This window comes from Triticum aestivum, chromosome 5D (assembly GCF_018294505.1).
Source record: "Triticum aestivum cultivar Chinese Spring chromosome 5D, IWGSC CS RefSeq v2.1, whole genome shotgun sequence".
Classification (NCBI taxonomy): Eukaryota; Viridiplantae; Streptophyta; class Magnoliopsida; order Poales; family Poaceae; genus Triticum; species Triticum aestivum.
In genome coordinates, this window is record NC_057808.1 from 2,543,509 (window position 1) to 2,569,999 (window position 26,491).

Genomic DNA, 26,491 nt, shown 5'->3' on the forward strand with positions numbered 1-26,491 from the left:
AGTTTCTACCGGAGAGTCAAGACGAAAACGTGTGCCAACCCCTACGCATAAGTTCACAATGTTACGGAACCCGCAAGTTGATCACCAAAACATACATCAAATGGATCACGTGAATATCCCATTGTCACCACAGATAAGCACATGCAAGACATACATCAAGTGTTCTCAAATCCTTAAAGACTCAATCCGATAAGATAACTTCAAAGGGAAAACTCAATCCATCACAAGAGAGTAGAGGGGGAGAAACATCATAAGATCCAACTATAATAGCAAAGCTCACGATACATCAATATCGTATCACCGCAAGAACACGAGAGAGAGGGATCAAACACATAGCTACTGGTACATACCCTCAACCCCGAGGGTGAACTACTCCCTCCTCGTCATGGAGAGCGCCGGGATGATGAAGATAGCCACCGGTGAGGGTTCCCCCCTCCGGCAGGGTGCTGGAACGGGTCTAGATTGATTTTCGGTGGCTACAGAGGCTTGTGGCGGTGGAACTCCCGATCTAGGTTATGTTCTGGGGGTTTCTGTATATATAAGAGGTTTTGGCGTCGGGAACAAGTCAGGGGGGTCTCCGGGCTGTCCACGAGGTAGGGTGGCGCGCCCAGGGGGTGGGCGCGCCTCCCACCCTCATGGGCAGCCCGGGACTCTTCTAGCCCAACTCTTTTACTCCATGGCCTTCTTCTGGTCCAAAAATAAGCTCCGTCAAGTTTCAGGTCAATTGGACTCCGTTTGGTTTTCCTTTTCTGCGATACTCAAAAACAAGGTAAAAACAGAAACTGGCACTGGGCTCTAGGTTAATAGGTTTGTCCCAAAAATCATATAAAATAGCATATAAATGCATATAAAACATTCTAGAAGGATAATATAATAGCATGAATACTTCATAAACTATAGATACGTTGAAGACGTATCAGCATCCCCAAGCTTAATTCCTGCTCGTCCTCGAGTAGGTAAATGATAAAAGAAATAATTTATGAAGTGTGAATGCTAGCAGGTACACAAGTTTGATCAATGATAATTTTAATCACCTTTTCTAGCATCATTATATGTCATAACAGTAGCTCATATCATAAAGCTTCTCATGATCAAGTAACAAGCTATTCGCATGTTAAAGTATAGATCATAAACTTTCTTGAAAACCAACAAACAGTTCTCAGTCATCAAACAATTGCAATTCATCTTATTTTCAGGAAGGGTCTATGTAAGAGCTTTGATTTAGCAAATCCCACATACTCAACTATCATATAGTCTTCCATGATTGCTACCACTCAAAGCATATTTTTAGAACAAATAGCATCCATCGAACACAGAGAAAGATAGGGGCTTAATGTTTCGCCTCCCAACTTATCTATCATACAGATAATTGTCAACAATAATAATTCATGATCAAATATATTTGAATGGCCATATATGCTTAGATCTTTCTCCACCACATGATGCTTGCCAACTAAAAAGTTGGTTGGAATGAGAAGGAATACTACTGACTCTTGCATAAAAGTAAAAGATAGGCCCTTCGCAGAGGGGAGCAGGGATTTGCAGAGGTGCCAGAGCTCAAAGCTAAAACATAGATGAAAATAATTTTGAGAGGTATGCTTTCATTGTCAACATAACGACCAAGAGTTCCCAATATCTTCCATACTAGATACATTATAGGCAGTTCCCAAACAGAAAGGTAAAGATTTTACTCCCCCTCCACCAACAATTACACTCCACGGCTTGTCCGAAACAACGGGTGTCGTCCAACTATCAAGAATCCTGGGGGAGTTTGTTTAAATTATTTGTGAATTTGTTTTTGATTCTTTGATCATAGGACTGGGCATCCCAATTACCAGCCATTTTCTCGTGAATGATGAGCGGAGTCCACTCATCGTGAGAATAACCCACCTAGCATGGAAGATACTGACAGCCCCGAATCGCTACATGAGCGATTCGGGCATACAAAACAGATTATTATTTGAAGGTTTATAGTTTGGCACATGCAAATTTACTTGGAACGGTAGGTAAATACCGCATATAGGTAGATATGGTGGAAACTCATGGAAGAAACTTGGTTTAAGGAATTTGGATGCACAAGCAGTATTCCCACTTAGTGCAGATATTTTGGCTACCAAAGGATTCTAGATAGCAAGCACCACATGTTAGAGGATCCATAACAATATAACTTCTATACAAATATACCCAAGCATAACTCATTATGTTGTCTTCCTTGTCCAACTTCAACTAATTTGCTCAGGTTCGAAAATAATTAATGGGGCTCACAACCATATAAGATGTCCAAGATAGTATATTTATATGTGAAATCTCTCTTCCTTCAATATTCTTTCATGAATTGTTCAAGTGACCAATACAATGTTTGCTAACCTTCAAAAAATTTACCACCTCTACTTCTTATATGTGAAGGCATTACTCCCCATGGGAAAGGCATATGAAACATATATAATTTCAGATTTATGATATTCAATTCATTCAACGATTTACTCATAGGATATAAGTGAAGCACACGAGTAAATGACAAAACTACTCTAAAAAGATATAGGTGAAGATCAATGAGTAGTCGAATAATTATGCAACTATGTGAAGACTCTCTAACATTTAAGAATTTCAGATCTTGGTATCTTATTCAAACATCAAGCAAAACAAAATAAAATAAAATGACGCTCCAAGCAAAACACATATCATGTGGTGAATAAAAATATAGCTCCAAGTAAAGTTACCGATGAACGAAGACGAAAGAGGGGATGCCATCCGGGGCATCCGCAAGATTAGGCTCTTGGTTGTCCTTGAATATTACCTTGGGGTGCCTTGGGCATCCCCAAGCTTATGCTCTTTCCACTCCTTATTCCATAGTCCATCGAATCTTTACCCAAAACTTGAAAACTTCACAACACAAAACTCAACAGAAAACTCGTAAGCTCCGTTAGTATAAGAAAATACATCCACCACTTATGTACAGTTGTGAATTCATTATAAATTCATATTGGTGTAATATATAATGTATTCCAACTTCTCTATGGTTCATACCCTCCAATACTACTCATAGATTCATCAAAATAAGCAAACAACACATAGAAAACTGAATCTGTCAAAAACAGAACAGTCTGTAGTAATATGTATCAAACGTATACTTCTGGAACTCCAAAAATTCTGAAATAAATAGGTGGACGTGAGTAATTTATCTATTAATCATCTGCAAAAAGAATCAACCTAAAAGCACTCTCCAGTAAAAAATGGCAGCACATCTCGTGAGCGTTAAAGTTTCTGTTTTTTACAGCAAGATCACAAAGACTTCACCCAAGTCTTCCCAAAGGTTCTACTTGGCACAAACACTAATTAAAACATGAAACCACATCTAAACAGAGGGTATATGGATTATTTATTACTAAACAGAAACAAAAATCAAAGAACAAAAATAAAATTGGGTTGCCTCCCAACAAGCGCTATCGTTTAACGCCCCTAGCTAGGTATGATGATTTCAATGATGCTCATATAAAAGATAGGAATTGAAACATAAAGAGAGCATCATGAAGCATATTAATAACACATTTAGTCTAACCCACTTCCTATGCATAGGATTTTGTGAGCAAACAACTTATGGGAACAATAATCAACTAGCATAGGAAAGTATAACAAGGATAACTTCAAGATTTTCAACACATAGAGAGGAAACTTGATATTATTGCAATATGTAAAAGCATATGTTCCTCTCTCATAATAATTTTCAGTAGCATCATGAATGAATTCAACAATATAACCATCACATAAAGCATTCTTTTCATGATCTACAAGCATAATTTTTTTATTACTCTCCACATAAGCAAATTTATTCTCATGAATAGTAGTGGGAGCAAACTTAACAAAATAACTATCAAGTGAGGCATAATCCAATTGAAAGTTAAAATCTTGATGACAAGTTTCATGGATATCATTATTCTTTATAGCATACGTGTCATCACAATAATCATCATAGATAGCAACTTTGTACTCATAATCAATTGGAACCTCTTCCGAAATAGTGGAATCATTACTAAATAAAGTCATGACCTCTCCAAATCCACTTTTATAATTATCACAATAAGATTCAATATCCTCCAAAATAGTGGGATCATCACTTCCTAAAGTTGACACTCTTCCAAACACACTTTCATCAATAGGAGGCATGCTATCATCATAATAAATTTGCTCATCAAAACTTGGGAGACAAAAAATATCATCTTCATCAAACATAGCTTCCCCAAGCTTGTGGCTTTGAATATCATTAGCATCATGGATATTCAAGGAATTCATACTACAAACATTGCAATCATACTCATCATTCAAATATTTAGTGCCAAACATTCTAATACATTCTTCTTCTAACACTTTGGCACAATTATCGGAATCCTTATTTTCACGAAAGACATTAAAGAGGTGAAGCATATGAGGCAACCTTAATTCCATTTTTTGTAGTTTTCTTTTATAGACTAAACTAGTGATAAAACAAGAAACTAAATGATTCGATTGCAAGATCTAAAGATATACCTTCAAGCACTAACCTCCCCGGCAACGGCGCCAGAAACTGCTTGATGTCTACTGACCTTCTTCTTGTAGACGTTGTTGGGCCTCCAAGTGCAAAGGTTTGTAGGACAGTAGCAAATTTCCCTCAAGTGGATGACCTAAGGTTTATCAATCCGTGGGAGGCGTAGGATGAAGATGGTCTCTCTCAAACAACCCTGCAACCAAATAACAAAGAGTCTCTTGTGTCCCCAACACGCCCAATACAATGGTAAATTGTATAGGTGCACTAGTTCGGCGAAGTGATGGTGATACCAGTGTAATACGGATCGTAGATATAGGTTTTTGTAATCTGAAAAATATAAAAATAGCAAGGTAACAAGCGATAAAAGTGAGCATAAACGGTATTGCAATGCTAGGAAACTAGGCCTAGGGTTCATATTTTCACTAGTGCAAGTTCTCTCAACAATAATAACATAATTGGATCATATAATTATCCCTCAACATGCAACAAAGAGTCACTCCAAAGTCACTAATAGAGGAGAACAAACGAAGAGATTATGGTAGGGTACAAAACCACCTCAAAGTTATCCTTTCTGATCGATCTATTCAAGAGTCCATAGTAAAATAACACGAAGCTATTCTTTCCGTTCGATCTATCATAGAGTTCGTACTAGAATAACACCTTAAGACACAAATCAACCAAAACCCTAATGTCACCTAGATACTCCAATGTCACCTCAAGTATCTGCGGGTATGATTATACGATATGCATCACACAATCTCAGATTCATCTATTCAACCAACACAAAGAACTTCAAAGAGTGCCCCAAAGTTTCTACCGGAGAGTCAAGACGAAAACGTGTGCCAACCCCTACACATAAGTTCACAATGTCACGGAACCCACAAGTTGATCACCAAAACATACATCAAGTGGATCACGTGAATATCCCATTGTCACCACAGATAAGCACATGCAAGACATACATCAAGTGTTCTCAAATCCTTAAAGACTCAATCCAATAAGATAACTTCAAAGGGAAAACTCAATCCATCACAAGAGAGTAGAGGGGGAGAAACATCATAAGATCCAACTATAATAGCAAAGCTAGCGATACATCAAGATCGTATCACCTCAAGAACACGAGAGAGAGAGAGAGAGATCAACACATAGCTACGGGTACATACCCTTAGCCCTGAGGGTGAACTACTCCCTCCTCGTAATGGAGAGCGCCGGGATGATGAAGATGGCCACCGGTGAGGGTTCCCCCCTCCAGCAGGGTGCCAGAATTGGTCTAGATTGATTTTCGGTGGCTACAGAGGCTTGCGGCGGCAGAACTCCCGATCTAGGTTATGTTCTGGGGGTTTCTGTATATTTAAGAGGTTTTGGCGTCGGGAAAAAGTCAGGGGGGTCTCCGGGCTGTCCATGAGGTAGGGGGTGCGCCTAGGGGGGGTGGGCGCGCCTCCCACCCTCGTGGGCTGCCCGGGACTCTTCTGGCCCAACTCTTTTACTCCATGGCCTTCTTCTGGTCCAAAAATAAGCTCCGTCAAGTTTCAGGTCAATTGGACTCCGTTTGGTTTTCCTTTTCTGCGATACTCAGAAACAAGGTAAAAACAGAAACTGGCACTGGGCTCTAGGTTAATAGGTTAGTCCCAAAAATCATATAAAATAGCATATAAATGCATATAAAACATCCTAGAAGGATAATATAATAGCATGAATACTTCATAAATTATAGATACGTTGGAGACGTATCAGTAGGTAAGAACGGTTCTTGCTCAGCCCGTCGCAGCCACGTAAAACTTGCAACAACAAAGTAGAGGACGTCTAACTTGTTTTTGCAAGGCATGTTGTGATGTGATATGGTCAAGACATGATGCTAAATTTTATTGTATGAGATGATCATGATTTGTAACGGAGTTATCGGCAACTGGCAGGAGCCATAGGGTTGTCGCTTTATTGTATGAAATGCAATCGCCATGTAATTGCTTTACTTTATCACTAAGCGGTTGCGATAGTCGTAGAAGCAATAGTTGGCGAGATGACAATGATTCTACGATGGAGATCAAGGTGTCGCGCCGGTGACGATGGTGATCATGACGGTGCTTTGGAGATGGAGATCAAAGGCACAAGATGATGCTGACCATATCATATCACTTATATTGATTGCATGTGATGTTTATCCTTTATGCATCTTATTTTCCTTAGTTCGGCGGTAGCATTATAAGATGATCTCTCACTAAATTTCAAGGTACAAGTGTTCTCCCTGAGTATGCACCGTTGCGAAAGTTCGTCGTGCCGAGACACCACGTGATGATCGGGTGTGATAAGCTCTACGTTCACATACAACGGGTGCAAGCCAGTTTTGCACACGCAGAATACTCGGGTTAAACTTGACGAGCCTAGCATATGCAGATATGGCCTCGGAACACTAAAGGTCGAGCGTGAATCATATAGTAGATATGATCAACATAGTGATGTTCACCATTGAAAACTACTCCATCTCACGTGATGATCGGACATGGTTTAGTTGATTTGGATCACGTGATCATTTAGATGACTAGAGTGATGTCTATCTAAGTGGGAGTTCTTAAGTAATATGATTAATTGAACTTTAATTTATCATGAACTTAGTCCTGATAGTATTTGCATAACTATGTTGTAGATCAATAGCTCGCGATATAGCTCCACGTTTATTTTTGATATGTTCCTAGAGAAAAACTATGTTGAAAGATGATAGTAGCAATGATGCGGACTAGGTTCGTGATCTGAGGATTATCCTCATTGCTGCACAAAAGAATTATGTCCTTGATGCACCGCTAGGTGACGGACCTATTGCAGGAGCAAATGTAGACATTATGAACGTTTGACAATGCTCGGTATGATGACTACTTGATAGTTTAGTGCACCATGCTTTACGGCTTAGAACTGGGACTTCAAAAATGTTTTGAACGACATGGAGCATATGAGATGTTCCAAGAGTTGAAATTGGTATTTCATACTCATTCCCGTGTTAAGAGGTATGAGACCTCTGACAGTGTCGGTGTCAAAACCGGCGGATCTCGGGTAGGGGGTCCCGAACTATGCGTCTAAGGCGGATGGTAACAGGAGGCGGGGGACATGATGTTTACCCAGGTTCGGGCCCTCTCGATGGAGGTAATACCCTACTTCCTGCTTGATTGATCTTGACGATATGAGTATTACAAGAGTTGATCTACCACGAGATCGTAGAGGCTAAACCCTAGAAGCTAGCCTATAGTATGATTGTTGTTGTCCTACGGACTAAACCCTCCGGTTTATATAGACACCGGGGCGGGCTAGGGTTACACAGAGTCGGTTACAAGGGAGGAGATCTACATATCCGTATCGCCAAGCTTGCCTTCCACGCCAAGGAGAGTCCCATCCGGACACGGGACGAAGTCTTCAATCTTGTACCTTCATAGTCCAACTGTCCGGCTAAAGGATATAGTCCGGCTGTCCGAGGACCCCCTAATCCAGGATTCCCTCAGTAGCCCCTGAACCAGGCTTCAATGAAGATGAGTCCGGCGCGCAGATTGTCTTCGGCATTGCAAGGCGGGTTCCTCCTCTGAATATTCCATAGAAGATTTTGAACACAAGGATAGTGTCCGGCTCTGCAAAACAAATTCCACATACCACCGTAGAGAGAATAGTATTTCCACAAATCTAATCTGCTGACACGTTCGGCAGCATGACATCACACCACGGCCCGGTCATTATTCGAACCGTTTTTCTCAACCAGCTACTGCACATATTGCGAGGCGGTTTTCTTGGCACGTCTTGTCGAAGCAGAGATCGTGTCCCCTTATCACGGGATTCTCATCAATACGGGTGTGGGTAACCCAACCGCGCCATCAATTACGGCGCTTGGGGAATAAGCGAGTTTACCAGGCAGGTGGGGAGGTGTATAGTTTCTTCTGCCCTTACAAAGGGACAAGGATTCCTCTTTTTCACCCACGCCCTCTTCCTCCTTGCTCATCCATTCTTGCGCACTCGAGTTCCAGCACCCAAGTTCACATTTCCTCCTCAAACCACTCCAAGCATGTCCGGAGCGGGAGGCAAGTGGATGGTCTCCTCCGTTACGGAGGAGGACATCACAAAGCTACGGGGAGCCGGATATCTGGCCGCGGATATCGCACACCGGCTGCCAGATGCGGGGCAGATCGTCCCTACTCCAGTACCCCATGAGAGGGTGGTTTTTCTTACCCACTTCGTCCGCGGACTGGGATTTCCCCTCCACCCATTTGTCCGCGGGCTCATGTTCTACTATGGGCTGGATTTTCACGATCTGGCCCCCAATTTCATCCTCAACATCTCGGCGTTTATCGTCGTGTGCGAGGCCTTCCTCCGCATCAAGCCCCACTTCGGCCTGTGGCTGAAGACCTTCAACGTTAAACCGAAGGAGGTGGTCGGCCAGCAAGCGGAGTGCGGAGCCGCCATGGTGGGCAAAATTTCCAACGTCACCTGGCTCGAAGGCTCCTATGTGGAGACCATAAAGGGGTGACAATCGGGTTGGTTCTACATCACCGAGCCGCGGACACCAACTGGGTGGCGGCCCCCGAATTTCGATCCGGAATCCCCATGCGGCTCACCTCCAGGAAAGAGAAGGGCCTATCCTGGGGTTCCTCGGTAGAGCTGACCGGACTCCAGACCTATGTCAAAAACATGATGAGCAAGAAAATCAAGCTCGTCAACGTGGTCCAATTCATGCTCTTCCGCCGGATCCTCCCGTGTCAAAGACGGGCATTCAATTTGTGGGAGTTCGACCCGGCCGAGCACCAGACGCTGCGAGAGCTCTTCGACACGACACACAAGGACGTCTAGAGGGTGCTGTTCAAGGGCGCCGAGGTACCTCTTCCCCTTACCGAGGACCGCGGACTCAGCGCAAAGCGCCCTGCTAATCCGGTAAGTCTTTTATATCTTATAAGATGTTCATTTTCCCCAGTTTAACCATGCGCGGGATCTAAGCCTCCACGCCATTTAACAGGACTGGGTAGCGACAGCGGAGCAGATCGATTGTCTAGCCCCCTGCCCGAAGATCCAGCAGATGCTCTCCTAACAGAGATGCTGGTTCCGGCGCCTTATGAGGTGCCGGCGAAGAAGGCCAAGAAGAAGGCCACGGGGACCCGGAAGGGTCTCCGGCGCAGGGTTATATCGGACTCATCGTCCGAAAACACCAAGGCGCACTCCTCCCACGAAAACGAGGAGGAAGAAGAGGAAAGTTCTCCCCCCCAGCCGGGGGGGACAAGAAAAGGAAGGCCGCCCCATTAGGGGAGGCCGAAGGGTCCAAGAAGAGAAGGACCCTCCTCCCGGACTGTTCCACGATGGCCGCTTTCAGCGACGAGGAGTGGTTGCCCAGGGACAAGCCCCTGGCGAAGTCGTGAGTATCCGGATACCCTAACAATTCTTGGTACGTCTTATTGTACTGTTTCTTATCACGCGGCGCATGATTATGCAGCCCATCCCGAGCCCACATCGACGTATCTTCATCAGATGATTCTTTGGGCCCGTCGGATATGAACAGCGATTCACTCCCGACCGCCTCCTCCCCCCGCCCTACGGACGACACCGAGGTGTTGTCTCAAAGGGGACTGAACCAAGGGGAGACAGTTCCGGAGGCGCTTCAAGGTGACATTCCAGGCGCTGGGCGCACGAGGGGCAAGACTCCTCTGGGCCCCAACGCCGGGGGCAGCAAGTCTAGCCCCAAGCCGAATACGGCGCCGGAACCTCCAGTGGTTCCGGATTCTGTCCGGCAACCCCTCGCTAAGGGGGGCAAGCCGTCTGTGCCGATGGCCTCTGTTCATCTAGAGGCATCTCTTGCTGGAAGTGCTTCGCGGTGCTTCCATTGACGAAGAGCACCGCACCATTATGAGTGCGGTGGTCAAGAAGGTTCAGTCCGCCTAGAGCGGACTGACTGAAGCCTGTGCCAGCCTCCTAACAGGCTTTGAGGTAAGTAACAAGATTATAAGAGAATGTTACCGCATAGACAGTAGCCCCTGATGCTCTGTTTGGCGTTTGCGAAGAAAGGCCGAATAGAGGATCAAATAATAACCGCAGGAGTCTAATCGGAATATGTCTATGTGCATATGCAGGCTTCACCGCTAGCCGCTGCTGCACGTACTGCGGAGGTCGCCGCACTAAAGCGGGACCTTGAGCGGTCCAAGGAAGAGCTCGGCCTTACCAAGAGGCAGCTCGAAGAGAACAAAGGTAAGTGATACCCCGTCTGTATATTATAAAAAAATTGGTTTTAGAATAATAGGATCGTCATGAATTTTGCTAGGGGCCACGACCGAAGTGGAGGCCCTGCAGAAGGCGCTATCCGAGGCCAAAGACAAAGCGGCCAAGGAGCGCATCGAGCAAGAAAAGCAAGAAGCCCGAGTAGGCGAGGTGCAGCAAGAGCTCCAGGCTCTCGCCAAAAAACATGAGTCCTTGCAGCTTGACTCTAAGACGCAAGGGTCCGAGCTTGCGAAGGCCCTCGAAAGTGCACAACATGCCAAGGCCGAAGCCCAAAAGGCCCTCCGGGAAATCAAGGCGGTTAAGAAGATAGCGGCGGGTAAGGCATTCATTATGGAAAGCAAGCATGTGAAGGAAACTTTCTTTTTACTTATCCGAGTTAGGAGCTCTCCAGGAGCGTTCGTAGATCTACCCCGCAGTGTGTCGGATGCCGCCGAGTTCTACCGGGATGAGGAGGGGAACTCGACGGAGAAGTTGTTCTGGTCTCAGTATACTGGGACCGAACACCCAATGCCCTTGAGCGACCAGCTGAAGCAACTGGTCGAGCTCCACAAGGCGGCCAAACAGGCCATGAAGGGTCTTATAGTCCGGATGTGGCCTGGCGAGCCCCTGCCTGATAGCTACTTCGGTCTAGTGAGGTGGCTTGTGAATGCTTGCCCACGGCTTGAAGTCATAAAGTGGTCCGTCTGCATCGAGGGTGCGCGCAGGGCTTTTGCCCGGGCGAAGGTGCACTGGGCGAAGCTGGACGCCGAAAAGCTGGTGAAGGAGGGGCCGCCGGAAGGCAAGGAGCATCGCCACCCCGAAAAGTATTATGACAGTGTCCTGAAGGGTTCTCGCCTTGTGGCGGAGGAATGTGCTAGGGATGTAATATTCGAATGAATGTACTCATGTGTTCCTGTAATATGAAACGAGTTCATTTGCGCTATGAAACGCTTGTTAATTTAAAATATTACCTTCTGTGCGGCCGTTTATGAAATCTGAGAGTTGGCCAGTCGTCGGCTTCTGCCCCCATGTAACTAGTACTGAGGTGTTCGGGATAAACCTGAGCACTCTTTATCCGAATTTTGGGTCCTTCGAAGGAGGTGTTCAGCATAGCGAACCAGGCAATCGGACTATAAAGCTTTATCACTCTCACTTAGCCATAGAAGTCTACAATTTTAAATTTTGGCGAAGCCCCTAGTATTCGGAAGGCCGAATTTGGGGCGCTATATACGCCTAAGTCGGGCAAGGCTGACTCCTCGCCCGAAGCGAAAGAAGTCTTTAAGGACTTGAGACCTCTCGAACAGCGACCAGCTCTCGCCTCATCATGATAGTCAGTTTTCGGCTTTCTCTACTGAGGTGCCCGTCCGGAAGAACCGGGACACAATCTCAGTAGTTCTCCCAGTGCTACCTTAGCCGATATTGCGGAATGTAAGGTACCAAAACATGGGAGCCGGGCAAACCCAACTATTGACCCAAGACATGATTCGGAGCTGATGCATATAATGCTATAAGTTCGGGGTGCCGCACTGTCAAAAGTGTTCGGACTTCTCACGCCGTGTTATGGGATATACTGAAGCCCCTGGCGCACTGGTCGTACCAGAATGTACGGGTGCAAGTTGTCGTAAATAGGCAGACAAGCGAAAGAAAGAAAAAAAAGGAAGAAAGGGGAATGCAATAATAGGCTAACGCTATGCATTGTTATTAAAGAATACGTCAAAGCGTACGGATACAAGTAGTGCCATAAGCAAAAAATAGGTCCATTTGACATGTCCTATCCAAGGGCAAGTTGCGTACGGGTATGTAAAATAGGTATTTTGATCGTTATCAGAGACCACCTGGGGATTCCCTCGTACGTCAGACCGTCTTGCTTCCTTGGTATTTCCCTGCCGCGATGAGTCCAACAATTAGACTGCCAGAAAGGGCTTCCAGAGAGTAAGGTCCTGAAAGAGAAAATGATGAAGGTATACAGCCCCTGGGGCGGTTGAGCCGCATTGTGGGATGTGCCGTAGTGGTGCCTCCGCCCATGCCCATGGTATCTTGAGTGCGTAGTTATGTACGCGTGGCATAGATTTCGCCACTTGACTGGGACTGGGACGGAGGCCGGATTGCTAGTCGAGCTCAAAACGTGCATGCCGATCCGCCTGTGGGGTACTCCGGACTCGCTTGAAGGTGTCCGGGGTCTTTGTCGCCGAATTGGCGGTTTCCTAATAAGGCTGCTTTGCGCTTTTGCTGCGAGGGCCGCAGTGTGCTCCTCCGTGCGGAGCGAGCGCTCTGTGTTTCCATTAACTGTTATAACCCCGCGTGGTCCTGGCATTTTGAGTTTGAGGTATGCATAATGTGGTACCGCATTGAATCTGGCAAATGCGGTTCGTCCGAGCAGTGCGTGATAGCCGCTACGAAAGGGGACGATATCGAAGATTAAATCCTCGCTTCAAAATTTGTCCGGAGACCCGAAAACCACTTCCAGTGTGATTGAGCCCGTGCAACAGGCCTCTACACCTGGGATTACACCTTTAAAGGTGGTTTTGGTGGGTTTGATCCTCGAGGAGTCTATGCCCATTTTGCGCACTGTATCCTGATAGAGCAGGTTCAGGCTGCTGCCACCGTCCATAAGGACTCGAGTGAGGTGAAATCCGTCAATGATGGGGTCAAGGACCAATGCGGCAGATCCGCCATGACGGATACTAGTGGGGTGGTCCCTGCGATCGAAGGTGATCGGACAAGAGGACCAAGGGTTGAACTTTGGGGCGACTGGCTCCATCGCATAGACGTCCCTTAGTGCACGCTTCCGTTCCCTCTTGGGAATGTGGGTTGCGTATATCATGTTCACCGTTTTCACTTGTGGAGGGAACCTCTTCTGTCCTCCTGTGTTCGGCGGCCGAGGCTCCTCCTCGTCGTTGCTATGCAGCCCCTTGTCCTTGTTTTCGGCATTCAACTTGCCGGCCTGCTTAAACACCCAGCATTCTCTGTTGGTGTGATTGGCTGGCTTATCGGGGGTGCCGTGAATTTGGCACAAGCGATCGAGTATGTGGTCCAAACTGGACGGGCCCGGATTGCTTCTTTTGAACGACTTTTTCCGCTGACCGGATTTAGAGCCACTGAATCCAGCATTGACTGCCGTGTCTTCGGCGTTATCGCCGTTGTTGCGGCGCTTGTGTCTGTTACGATGTGGTCTGCCGTTAGTATCTTTGGCATCTGAGGTGCCAGGATTCCTTGATGTGTTGTTGCTGCGAGCCAGCCAGCTATCCTCGCCCGCGCAAAAGCGGGTCATGAGTGTCGTGAGGGCTGCCATGGACTTCGGCTTCTCTTGGCCGAGGTGTCGGGCGAGCCACTCGTCTCGGATGTTATGTTTAAATGCCGCTAAGGCCTCGGCATCCGGACAGTCGATGATTTGGTTCTTTTTAGTTAGGAACCGAGTCCAGAATTTCCTGGCCGATTCCCCAGGCTGTTGGGTTATGTGGCTCAAGTCATCAGCATCTGGTGGTCGCACATAAGTGCCCTGGAAGTTGTCAAGGAATGCATCTTCCAAATTCTCCCAACTACCAATGGAGTTTGCTGGCAGGCTATTCAGCCAATGCCGAGCTGGTCCTTTGAGTTTTAGTGGGAGGTACTTGATGGCATGTAGATCGTCACCGCGGGCCATGTGGATATGGAGGAGGAAATCCTCGATCCATACCGCGTGGTCTGTTGTGGCATCGTATGACTCAATGTTCACGGGTTTGAATCCTTCTGGGAATTCATGATCCACTACTTCATCGGTGAAGCATAGGGGGTGTGCAGCGCCTCTGTGCCGGGCTATGTCATGACGCAGTTCATACGAGTCTTGTCTGCTGTATTCGGCCCCGCCGTATTTGCTTTTAGTGTATCCGGCGTGACGATCATCGTCGCGCGTTGGGGCACGACCCCGTGATCCGTAGATTGATCTTGTATGTCCTGCTTTGTTTTCCAATACGTCTCGCAGGTCCCGCGTGCTGCCCCGGGCCTTGGTGTTTTTGTTTGTCTGGCGACGGGGTGCGGGCTGGACTTCGGGCTGATATGCCCCTCTGTCTCGGCCACGAGGTGGCCAATCAGCCGCATCATACGCTGGTAATGTAGGTTGTGATGCTTCCTCCTCGAGTTGGGGTAGCAACCTGCGCTTTGGGTAACTCTTGGTTGGGCGTTCGAGTTCGTATTCCTTGGCCGCAAGGACTTCAGTCCATCTGTCTGCTAGCAGATCTTGATCAGCTCGAAACTGTTGTTGCTTTTTCTTCAGGCTGTTTGTTGTGGCTATAAGCCGGCGCTTGAAGCGCTCCTGTTCGACGGGATCCTCAGGCATGATAAATTCTTCATCGCCGAGGCTCACCTCGTCTTCGGAGAGAGGCATGTAATTGTCATCCTCCGATTCTCCGTCTGCTGCCTGTTCCGGAGGGCTAGCTTGTTCATCCTCCCGCTCTAGGTCTGGCTGGAGGGGATTTTCGTCGTCCTCGGCACTATCCGGAGCGTTATTGTCTCTTGTGCCGGTATCGCTGCTTTTGCTATGGCGGGACTTAGAGCGGCGCCGCTGACGTCGGTGCTTGGATTGCTTCTTGGAGGGATTATCCTCCGCTGTCTTATCGCCATCGCCTTCTTTGGGGGTGTCCACCATGTATATGTCGTATGATGAGGTGGCAGTCCAGCGCCCTGTGGGCGGTGGTTCTTGTTCGTCTCCTGCATCGTCATCCATACCGTCGATGTCTTTGGAGCCGAAGTCGAGCATGTCGGTTAAATCGTCGACAGTGGCTACTAAGTGGGTGGTGGGTGGGGAGCGAATTTCTTCGTCGTCCGCATCCCGTTCTAGCTGGACATAGTTCGGCCAAGGGTCTCCTGACAGGGAGAGAGACCTCAACGAGTTTAGCACGTCGCCGAAGGGCGAGTGCTGAAAGATATCCGTAGAGGTAAACTCCATGATCGGTGCCCAATCGGATTTGATAGGCACGGACGCATGCGGCTCGGAGCCCATGGCCGGGGACGAATCCAACGGTTCGGCAACATGGGTCTCGTAGGAGGTGAAGTCAGTATTCGGCTCTATCGCCACTGAGTGTGCGGCCTCCGTGGCGGGGTCCATCCACCCGTCCTCAGATGGCGCAATTTGTTCCGGATTGAGGGCCAGAGTAGTTCCAGGCGTGATCTCCCAAACACTGTCCGGCGGCAGAGCTAATTCATGCTCGTCGTGATTGTGCGGCGCACCTGACATGGGCTCGAATCCGTCGAAGATCAAGTCTCCGCAGATGTCGGCAGTATAGTTCAAGTTTCCAAACCTGACCTGATGGCCAGGGGCGTAGCTCTCGATCTGCTTCAGATGGCCAAGCGAGTTGGCCTGCAGTACGAAGCCGCCGAATACGAAGATCTGCCCGGGGAGGAAAACCTCACCCTGGATCGCATCATTGTCGATAATCGACGGAGCCATCAAGCCTTTATCGCGACGACACAGTGGAACTCTCAATGAAAGCACCAATGTCGGTGTCAAAACCGGCGGATCTCGGGTAGGGGGTCCCGAACTGTGCGTCTAAGGCGGATGGTAACAGGAGGCGAGGGACACGATGTTTACCCAGGTTCGGGCCCTCTTGATGGAGGTAATACCCTACTTCCTGCTTGATTGATCTTGATGATATGAGTATTACAAGAGTTGATCTACCACGAGATCGTAGAGGCTAAACCCTAGAAGCTAGCCTATGGTATGATTGTTGTTGTCCTACGGACTAAACCCTCTGGTTTATATAGACACCGGAGGGGGCTAGGGTTACACAGAGTTGGTTACAAGGGAGGAGATCTACATATCTGTATCGCCAAGATTGCCTTCCACGCCAAGGAGAGTCCCATCCGGACACGGGACGAAGTCTTCAATCTTGTATCTTCATAGTCCAACAGTCCAGCTAAAGGATATAGTCCAGCTATCCGAGGACCCCCTAATCCAGGACTCCCTCAGACAGTACTTTGCCTACAAGATGGAGGAGAATAGCTCAACCAGTGAGCATGTGCTCAGATTATCTGAGTACTACAATCACTTGAATCAAGTGGGAGTTAATCTTCCAGATAAGATAGTGATTGACAGAGTTCTCTATTCACTATCACCAAGTTACTGGAACTTCGTGATGAACTATACTATGCAAGGGATGACGAAAACGATTCCCCGAGCTCTTCGCGATGCTGAAATCGGCGAATGTAGAAATCAAGAAAAACATCAAGTGTTGATGGTTGACAAGACCACTAGTTTCAAGTAAAAGGGCAAGGGAAAGAAAGGGAACTTCAAGAAGAATGGCAAGCAAGTTGCCACTCCCATGAAGAAGCCCAAAGCTAGACCCAAGCCTGAAACTGAGTGCTTCTACTGCAAAGGAAATGGTCACTGGAAGTGGAACTGCCCTAGATACTTGGCGGATAAGAAGGATGGCAAAGTGAACAAAGGTATATTTGATATACATGTTATTGATGTGTATTTACTAGTGTTCATAGCAACCCCTCGGTATTTGATACTGGTTCAGTTACTAAAGAGTAGTAACTCGAAACGGGAGTTGCAGAATGAACATAGACTAGTTAAGGGTGAAGTGATGATGTGTGTTGGAAGTGGTTCCAAGATTGATATGATCATTATCGCACACTCCCTATACTTTCGGGATTAGTATTGAACCTAAATAAATGTTATTTGGTGTTTGCGTTGAGCATGAATATGATTTGATCATGTTTATTGCAATACGGTTATTCATTTAAGTCAAAGAATAATTGTTGTTCTATTTACATGAATAAAACCTTCTATGGTCATACACTCAATATAAATGGTTTATTGAATCTCGATCGTGGTGATACACATATTCATAACATTGAAGCCAAAAGATGCAAAGTTAATAATGATAGTGCAACTTATTTGTGGCACTGCCGTTTAGGTCATATTGGTGTAAAGCGCATGAAGAAACTCCATGCTGATGGGCTTTTGGAATCACTTGATTATGAATCACTTGATGCTTGCGAACCATGCCTCATGGGCAAGATGACTAAGACTCCGTTCTCCAGAACAATGGAGCGAGCAACTGACTTATTGGAAATAATACATACTGATGTATGCGATCCGATGAGTGTTGAGGCTCGCGGCGGGTATCGTTATTTTCTGACCTTCATAGATGATTTGAGCAGATATGGGTATATCTACTTGATGAAACATAAGTCTGAAACATTTGAAAAGTTCGAAGAATTTAAGAGTGAAGTGGAAAATCATCATAACAAGAAAATAAAGTTTCTACGATCTGATCATGGAGGAGAATATTTGAGTTACATGTTTGGTCTTCATTTGAAACAATGCGGAATAGTTTCGCAACTCACGCCACCCGGAACACCACAGCGTAATGGTGTGTCCGAACGTCGTAATCGTACTTTACTAGATATGGTGCGATCTATGATGTCTCTTACTGATTTACCGCTATCGTTTTGGGGTTATGCATTAGAGACAGCTGCATTCACGTTAAATAGGGCACCATCTAAATCCGTTGAGACGACACCGTATGAACTATGGTTTGGCAAGAAATCTAAGCTGTCGTTTCTTGAAGTTTGGGGTTGCGATGCTTATGTGAAAAAGTTTCAACCTGATAAGCTCAAACCCAAATCGGAGAAGTGCGTCTTCATAGGATACCCAAAATAAAATGTTGGGTACACCTTCTATCACAGATCCGAAGGCAAGACATTCGTTGCTAGGAATGGATCCTTTCTAGAGAAGGAGTTCCTCTCGAAAGAAGTGAGTGGGAGGAAAATAGAACTTGATGAGGTAACTGAACCTGCTCCCTTATTGGAAAGTAGTTCATCACAGAAATCAGTTCCAGTGATTCCTACATCAATTAGTGAGGAAGCTAATGATGATGATCATGAAACTTCTGATCAAGTTACTACCGAACCTCGTAGGTCAACCAGAGTAAGATCCGCACCAGAGTCGTATGATAATCCTTTTCTGGAAGCCATGTTACTTGACCATGATGAACCTACGAACTATGAGGAAGCGATGATGAGCCTAGATTCCACGAAATAGCTTGAGGCCATGAAATCTGAGATGGGATCCATGTACAAAGTATGGACTTTGATTGACTTGCCCGATGATCGGCGAGCCATTGAGAATAAATGGATCTTTAAGAGGAAGACAGACACTGATAGTAGTGTTACTATCTACAAAGCTCGAATTGTCGCAAAAGGTTTTCGACAAGTTCAAGGTGTTAACTACGATGAGAATTTCTAACTCGTATCGATGCTTAAAGTCTGTCTGAATCATGTTAACAATTGCCGCATTTTATGAAATCTAGCAAATGGATGTCAAAACTATATTCCTTAATGGATTCATTAAAGAAGAGTTGTATATGATGCAACAAGAAGGTTTTGTCAATCCTAAAGGTGCTAACAAATTGTGCAAGCTCCAGCGATCCATCTATGGACTGGTGCAAGCATCTCGGAGTTGGAATATACGCTTTGATAAGGTGATCAAAGCATATGGTTTTATACAATCTTGCGAAGAAGCCTGTATTTACAAGAAAGTGAGTGGGAGCACTACAGCATTTCTGATAAGTATATGTGAATGACATATTGTTGATCAGAAATAATGTAGAATTTTTCTGCAAAGCATAAAGGAGCGTTTGAAAGGAGTTTTTCAAAGAAAGACCTCAGTGAAGCTGCTTACATATTGAGCATCAAGATCTATAGAGATAGATCAAAGATGCTTGATAAGTTTTTTCAATAAGTACATACCTTGACAAGATTTTGAAATAGTTCAAAATGGAACAGTCAAAGAAGGAGTTCTTGCCTGTGTTGCAAGGTGTAAAGTTGAGTAAGACTCAAAACCCGACCACAGCAGAAAATAGAAAGAGAATGAAAGTCATTCCCTATGCTTCAGTCATAGGTTCTATAAAGTATGCTATGCTGTGTACCAGACCTATTGTGAACCTCACCATGAGTTTGGCAAGAGGGTACAATAGTGATCCAGGAGTGGATCACGGGACAGCGGTCAAAATTATCCTTAGTGGAATAAGGACATGTTTCTCGGTTATGGAAGTGATAAAAAGTTCGTCGTAAAGAGTTACGTCGATGCAAGCTTTGACACTGATCCGGATGACTCTAAGTCTCAATCTGGATACATATTGAAAGTGGGAACAATTAGCTAAAGTAGCTCCGTGCAGAGCATTGTAGACATAGAAATTTGCAAAATACATACGGATCTGAATTTGACAGATCCGTTGACTAAACTTCTCTCACAAGCAAAACATGATCACACCTTAGTACTCTTTGAGTGTTAATCACATGGCACTGTGAACTAGATTACTGACTCTAGTAAACCCTTTGAGTGTTGATCACATGGCGATGTGAACTATGGGTGTTAATCACATGGTGATGTGAACTATTGGTATTAAATCACATGGCGATGTGAACTAGATTATTGACTCTAGTGCAAGTGGGAGACTGAAGGAGATATGCCCTAGAGGCAATAATAAAGTTGTTATATATATTTCCTTATATCATGATAAATGTTTATTATTCATGCTAGAATTGTATTAACCGAAAACTTAGTACATGTATGAATACATAGACAAACAGAGTGTCACTAGTATGCCTGTACTTGACTAGCTCGTTGAATCAAAGATGGTTAAGTTTCCTAGCCATAGACATGAGTTGTCATTTGATTAACGGGATCACATCATTAGAGAATGATGTGATTGACTTGACCCATTCCGTTAGCTTAGCACTTGATCGTTTAGTATATTGCTATTGCTTTCTTCATGACATATACATGTTCCTATGACTATGAGATTATGCAACTCCCGAATACCGGAGGAACACTTTGTGTGCTACCAAACGTCACAACGTAACTGGGTGATTATAAAGGTGCTCTACAGGTGTCTCCGATGGTACTTGTTGAGTTGGCATAGATCGAGATTAGGATTTGTCACTCCGATTGTCGGAGAGGTATCTCTGGGCCCTCTCGGTAATGCACATCACTATAAGCCTTGCAAGCAATGTGACTAATGAGTTAGTTGCGGGATGATGCATTACGGAATGAGTAAAGAGACTTGCCGGTAACGAGATTGAACAAGGTATTGAGATACCGACGATCGAATCTCGGGCAAGTAACATACCGATGACAAAGGGAACAACGTATGTTGTTATGCGGTTTGACCGATAAAGATCTTCGTAGAATATGTAGGAGCCAATATGAGCATCCAGGTTGCACTATTGGTTATTGACCGGAGACGTGTCTCGGTCATGTCTACATAGTTCTCGATCCCGTAGGGTCTACACGCTTAAAGTTCGGTGACGATTGGTAATATGAGTTTATGTGTTTTGATGTACCGAAGGTAGTTCGGAGTCCAGGATATGATAACGGACATGACAAGGAGTCTCGAAATGGTCGAGACATAACGATCGATATATTGGATGACTATGTTTGGACTTCTGAAGGGTTCCGAGTGAGTTTGGACGAATACCGGAGTACCGGGGGGTTACCGGAACCCCCCGGGGAGTGTAATGGGCCTCATGGGCCTTGGTGCAGAGGAGAAGGGGCGGCCAGGGCAGGTCACGCGCCCCCTCCCCCTCTAGTCCGAATTGGAAGGAAGGGGGGGGGGCGCCCCCCTTTTTCCTTCCCCCTCTTTCCTCCTTCCTTCCCTCCTACTCCTACTCTTGGAAGGGATGGAATCCTACTCCCGGTGGGGGTAGGACTCCCCTTGGGGCGCGCCTAGGAGGCCGGCCTCCTCCCCCTCCTCCACTCCTTTATATACGGGGGAGGGGGGCACCCCATAGACACACAAGTTGATCATTGATCTCTTAGCCGTGTGCGGTGCCCCCCTCCACTATAATCCAGCCCGGTCATATCGTCGTAGTGTTTAGGCGAAGCCCTGCGCCGGTAGCTTCATCATCACCGTCATCATGCCGTCGTACTGTCGAAGCTCTCCCTCGAATCTCTACTAGATCGTGAGTTCGTGGGACGTCACCGAGCTGAACGTGTGCAGATCGCGGAGGTGCCGTACGTTCGGTACTAGGATTGGTCGATCGTGAAGACGTACAACTACATCAACCGCGTTGTCATAACGCTTCCGTTTTCGGTCTACGAGGGTACGTGGACAACACTCTCCCATCTCGTTGCTATGCATCACCGTGATCTTGTGTGTGCGTAGGAATTTTTTTGAATTACTACATTCCCAACAGTGCGGACGGCTCTGCTGTAGTAATTCTGAATTATTGGCATGTTGTGGTTCAGGCACAAGGAGAATTTGCCAGAGGAGCCAAAGCAACACCATCCTGCTCAAGCTGCAGTCTCATCCGCCGCTTCCAGGGGGAGGTACGCAAGGTAAAAAAAAGTAATATAACAGCCGCTCGCAAGCTCTGGTTGACAGTAGCAGCTGTCATCCACGCCTGGCACCCTGTTTAATTCACAATGTCAAATCCGAATTTGAGATAAACTATTCAAGTTTTGGATCTCCTGTAACCGGTTTCTCACAAACTCTGCACGCATCTCTTAGAGAGACACACCACACTTCATCATAGTAAAAATGGAAAAATGATACTGGTAACTTTATTTTTTAGTGGTAGAGCGTGCTATATTATCTTTGGTCATTTTTATGACATGATCATAATTTGTCGATGCATTAGGAGTCGGGTTGGGTGGGCTTCCAAGGACAGGAGTACCCCATGCGTCAGGAGCCGAGCTGCCTGTGCTTCCAAGGAGAGGAGCACTCCTGAAGGTATCAACATGGAGGAACATGGATTTAGGTTTCAGTTCACTTTCCCTGAACCCGATTATGGGGAGTACGGCGCCGATTTCGGTGAGGAAGAGGATTGTTTACCCAGGCAGAGGAAACCTCCGGAGGTAAGGAATGCACTACGTTTTTCATCTTGTTTTTTCAGTTTGAGCTGGTGGAGGTACCAGTGATCCGTGAGTTTTGGGAGTTTGGAGGGGGCTGCATCCATTACAACTTTACGGCTAAGCAAGCAGAGGATCATCATCATTCTGCTGATGCCGACAGCACCAAGCTCTTCTTCTATGAGGTCAACTCCGCTTTCCATGGAGAGAAGGATGTGGTCCTGTGCTGTATCGTTGGAGAACATGATAATGGTATGTACTGGCCAGAGAGATTGTTGTTTTCTAATTTATGAGGTCAAATCCTGGATATAAGTTGTCCATGCCATAAACTCGTAGAAACAATCAATTCTAGTGATTTTGCATGCCCTTCCAGCTACATAGATAGTGTCATCTTTGGCAAATGAACATCCTGCGAATAATATGAACCTTTGTTGAAACTGTCAGTTATTCCTCTAGATCATATGTCCTGCTGCTTAATGGATGTAAATATACATGAAGAAGCAGTTAAGCAAAAATGGCATTTTTGAGATGCTCAAACCTGCTTTATTAGGCTTCCAGTTAGCTGGAATCTATTTTGTTTAGTCATGTTAACATTTTTCTGACTCTTTTTTTGTGTGTGCCTTTTCTAGGGCATTGCTACGGCTGCGAAGGCTTCAAGCCAACCGTTGTTCACCCTAGCAGCCAAGCATATGGCGGTGGTAGTAGTACTTGCATTGATTTTGCTGGTTCAGACGGAAGCTCGGAGAGTGATTAAAACACAAAATCATGAAAAAGGGTTTCCCCCGCTTTATATTATAAAGCAACAACACCAAGCATCCAACAAATCGGTTCAAAGTAATCTTCCAGTGGTTGAGCTCGGTGGTCGTATTTGGCTCAAGTCTCAAATCATCGCTGGGGCACAGCAAGACAAGCCCCAAGCAAAAAGAAAAAAGAAGCTAAAACACAAAATCTTCCAGTGGTTGAGCTCGGTGGTCGGATTTGGCTTGCATGCATGGCTAATCTTCCAATGTGTTCTGTCTTAGCTCTTCATGCCGTTCTTAAATAGTATCTTTTAGCAGGATATATTTACAGTGAGTAGGTAAATAAAGTTAAATATGGACATGGAAAGTGAAACCCGAGTTTTTGTTGTATGTTATGTGTTACGGGATAATGTCATATTTTGCTCTCGCAACTTGATTATGTTTGTCAGAAATTTTTCTTTGTGATTCTCTCTGTAATTTCTTGATATACTCATAATCTCGTAGAATTTAATTCTGATTCTTGGATGTCATGTCGTTCTTCATTTAAGAATGCCTATGCCACTCCACTGTAAAAGAAGTCTTAAATGTGGGTTTACATCATGACCCCTCCTATCGTGGATGCTGTCCTACATTATGACTCGTTGAAAAAGGCTTTCATGTTGCTTCATTGTTTTTAAAGCAACAACCGAACAACATGCAATGGTAGCCCACACACACATCAATCATGCTCGAGGTTCCAACTACCATAGAACCACAAATGGCCAAACAAAGATAAGCACAAGAACTAAAGGGGCTCTCTTGATCCAGATGATGAGCACATGTCTTCATATAGCTCCTTGACACACCTCACGATGCGGGGCACCGCTCCCAAGGCACGCAGCTAGTGCCGAGTTTGGTGCTATAGGATAGCAGGAGTTTGAAGGAGGAGGGACTGATAAAACGACCTCAAAAGAGAAGCACAACATCCACGGATGTCGTCATCGTCCATGAGAAAGGTCATGCAAGACTTTTGCCGATGCCTCTACTAACCCTAGAGACCAAACGTAGCCACCCACCGCACAACCAATGGACCTTGGCAAGTGGATGAAACATCAAATGATCCTTGTGGCATGGCACCAATCTCAACAACCCCAGGTCATGGGATGGCCTTCCAATCAAGAAGCACGTCGTTTAAAAGAAGTTGAGAGCACATTGAGGTAGCAAAATTACGACATGAGGACACAAGAGTGAACCTTGGCAACCCTGCACACACAAGGGCACCACATAGAGGGACGCCGAGGAAGGGCGGCCTTGGCAAAGGTGAGGTTATCGTCTGATCTAGAGAGAAGGCGCGCAGAAGCAACACCTCCAAGGAGGAGAACACGACGTCAAGCGATGTCGTCGTTGCCTCTAATGACCAAAGCCTTACGCAACTTTCACTGATGCCCCTCCTCCATAGGCCCCGACACACGAAACCATGAATGTTGAGGGAAAGCTTGGCGTACGTCACTCCAACAAAACCTCAAGCCCTGGAGGCCCATCGAACGAATCTCCCATGCGAGGAGCATGCCATGGGACCCCGTAGCCCTCTCCGAGAACCCAACAGCTGCCGCCACCAGCCTAACCACCTTTGGAGACTCTGCCCCTCCAAATCTGGATCCAGGGCTCAGGCCAGGACCAAGAACCCACGGCAGCAAGTTGCACCCACGAGTGGGGTGGCAGCCGCCCGAGTTGCTCCTACAGAGCAACGTTGGGGTGAGTTTCTACATAATGGCTTGCACCTGGCATGCCTAATAGTTGTATCCTTACCAACGAAGAAAATAGTTCTCCATAAGAATTAGCTCGGCCCTTCTCTAGATGCTATGCATGTTATAGCGTGCCATATTTGAAAACATCGTTTTGCATAAAAAATGTTAACTATATCTAAAAAATGTGAACTATGAGGCATAATTTATTTGATGGATGCACATAGTCAGCCACTACATTCGATCCAATTTTAAACTGGAGTTTGAACCAGTCGCTCCCTCTTCCCTACTTCCTCTCCATCCCCTGCAGACTAGAGACTACCCATACCATCCCGATTCGTCCTGCCGGTTTGTCAGATCCGTCGAGCCTGGCCTAGGATTCGCCGTGTGCTCCCCATCTCCACCACGGTCGTGCCCCCTCCCTCCATCTCCTACGCGTGGCAAATGCAAGAAGTGGCTGCAGCAACACATGGGAGCAACAACAGTGTACGAGCAAGCAGCAACAGAAGCACGCGCACGTGCACGAGCAGGCAGCAGTAGCACGCGCACGGACAAGTGCCAGCAGGAGCTCAGTGATGACCCACAAGTATAGGGGATCTATCGTAGTCCTTTCGATAAGTAAGAGTGTCGAACCCAACAAGGAGCAGAAGGAAATGACAAGCGGTTTTCAGTAAGGTATTCTCTGCAAGCACTGAAATTATCGGTAACAGATAGTTTTGTCATAAGGTAATTTGTAACGGGTGACAAGTAATGAAAGTAAATAAGGTGCAGCAAGATGGCCCAATCCTTTTTGTAGCAAAGGACAAGCCTGGACAAACTATTATATGAAGGAAAACGCTCCCGAGTACACATGGGAATTATCGTCAAGCTAGTTTTCATCACGCTCATATGATTCACGTTCGTTACTTTGATAATTTGGTATGTGGGTGGGCCGGTTCTTGGGTACTGCCCTTTCTTGGACAAGCATCCCACTTATGATTAACCCCTATTGCAAGCATCCGCAACTACAAGAGAAGTATTATGGTAAACCTAACCATAGCATGAAACATATGGATCCAAATCAGCCCAAACTAGGGTTTAAGCTTCTGTCACTCTAGCAACCCATCATCTACTTATTACTTCCCAATGCCTTCCTCTAGGCCCAAACAATGGTGAAGTGTCATGTAGTCGACGTTCACATAACACCACTAGAGGGGAGACAACATACATCTCATCAAAATATCGAACAAATAACAAATTCACATGACTACTTATAGCAAGACTTCTCCCATGTCCTCAGGAACAAACGTAACTACTCACAAATCATATTCATGTTCATAATCAAAGGGGTATTAATATGCATAAAGGATCTGAACATATGATCTTCCACCAAATAAACCAACTAGCATCAACTACAAGGAGTAATCAACACTACTAGCAACCCCCAGGTAACAATCTGAGGTTTTGGGACAAAGATTGG

At 45.9% G+C, this 26,491-nt stretch overlaps 1 pseudogene; it reads left to right on the forward strand.

Annotated features, from left to right (window-relative positions):
* LOC123124684 (uncharacterized) overlaps nt 1–23,335 on the forward strand; it is a 37,500-nt pseudogene extending 14,165 nt beyond the window's left edge.
* The last annotated feature ends 3,156 nt before the right edge of the window (nt 23,336–26,491 follow it).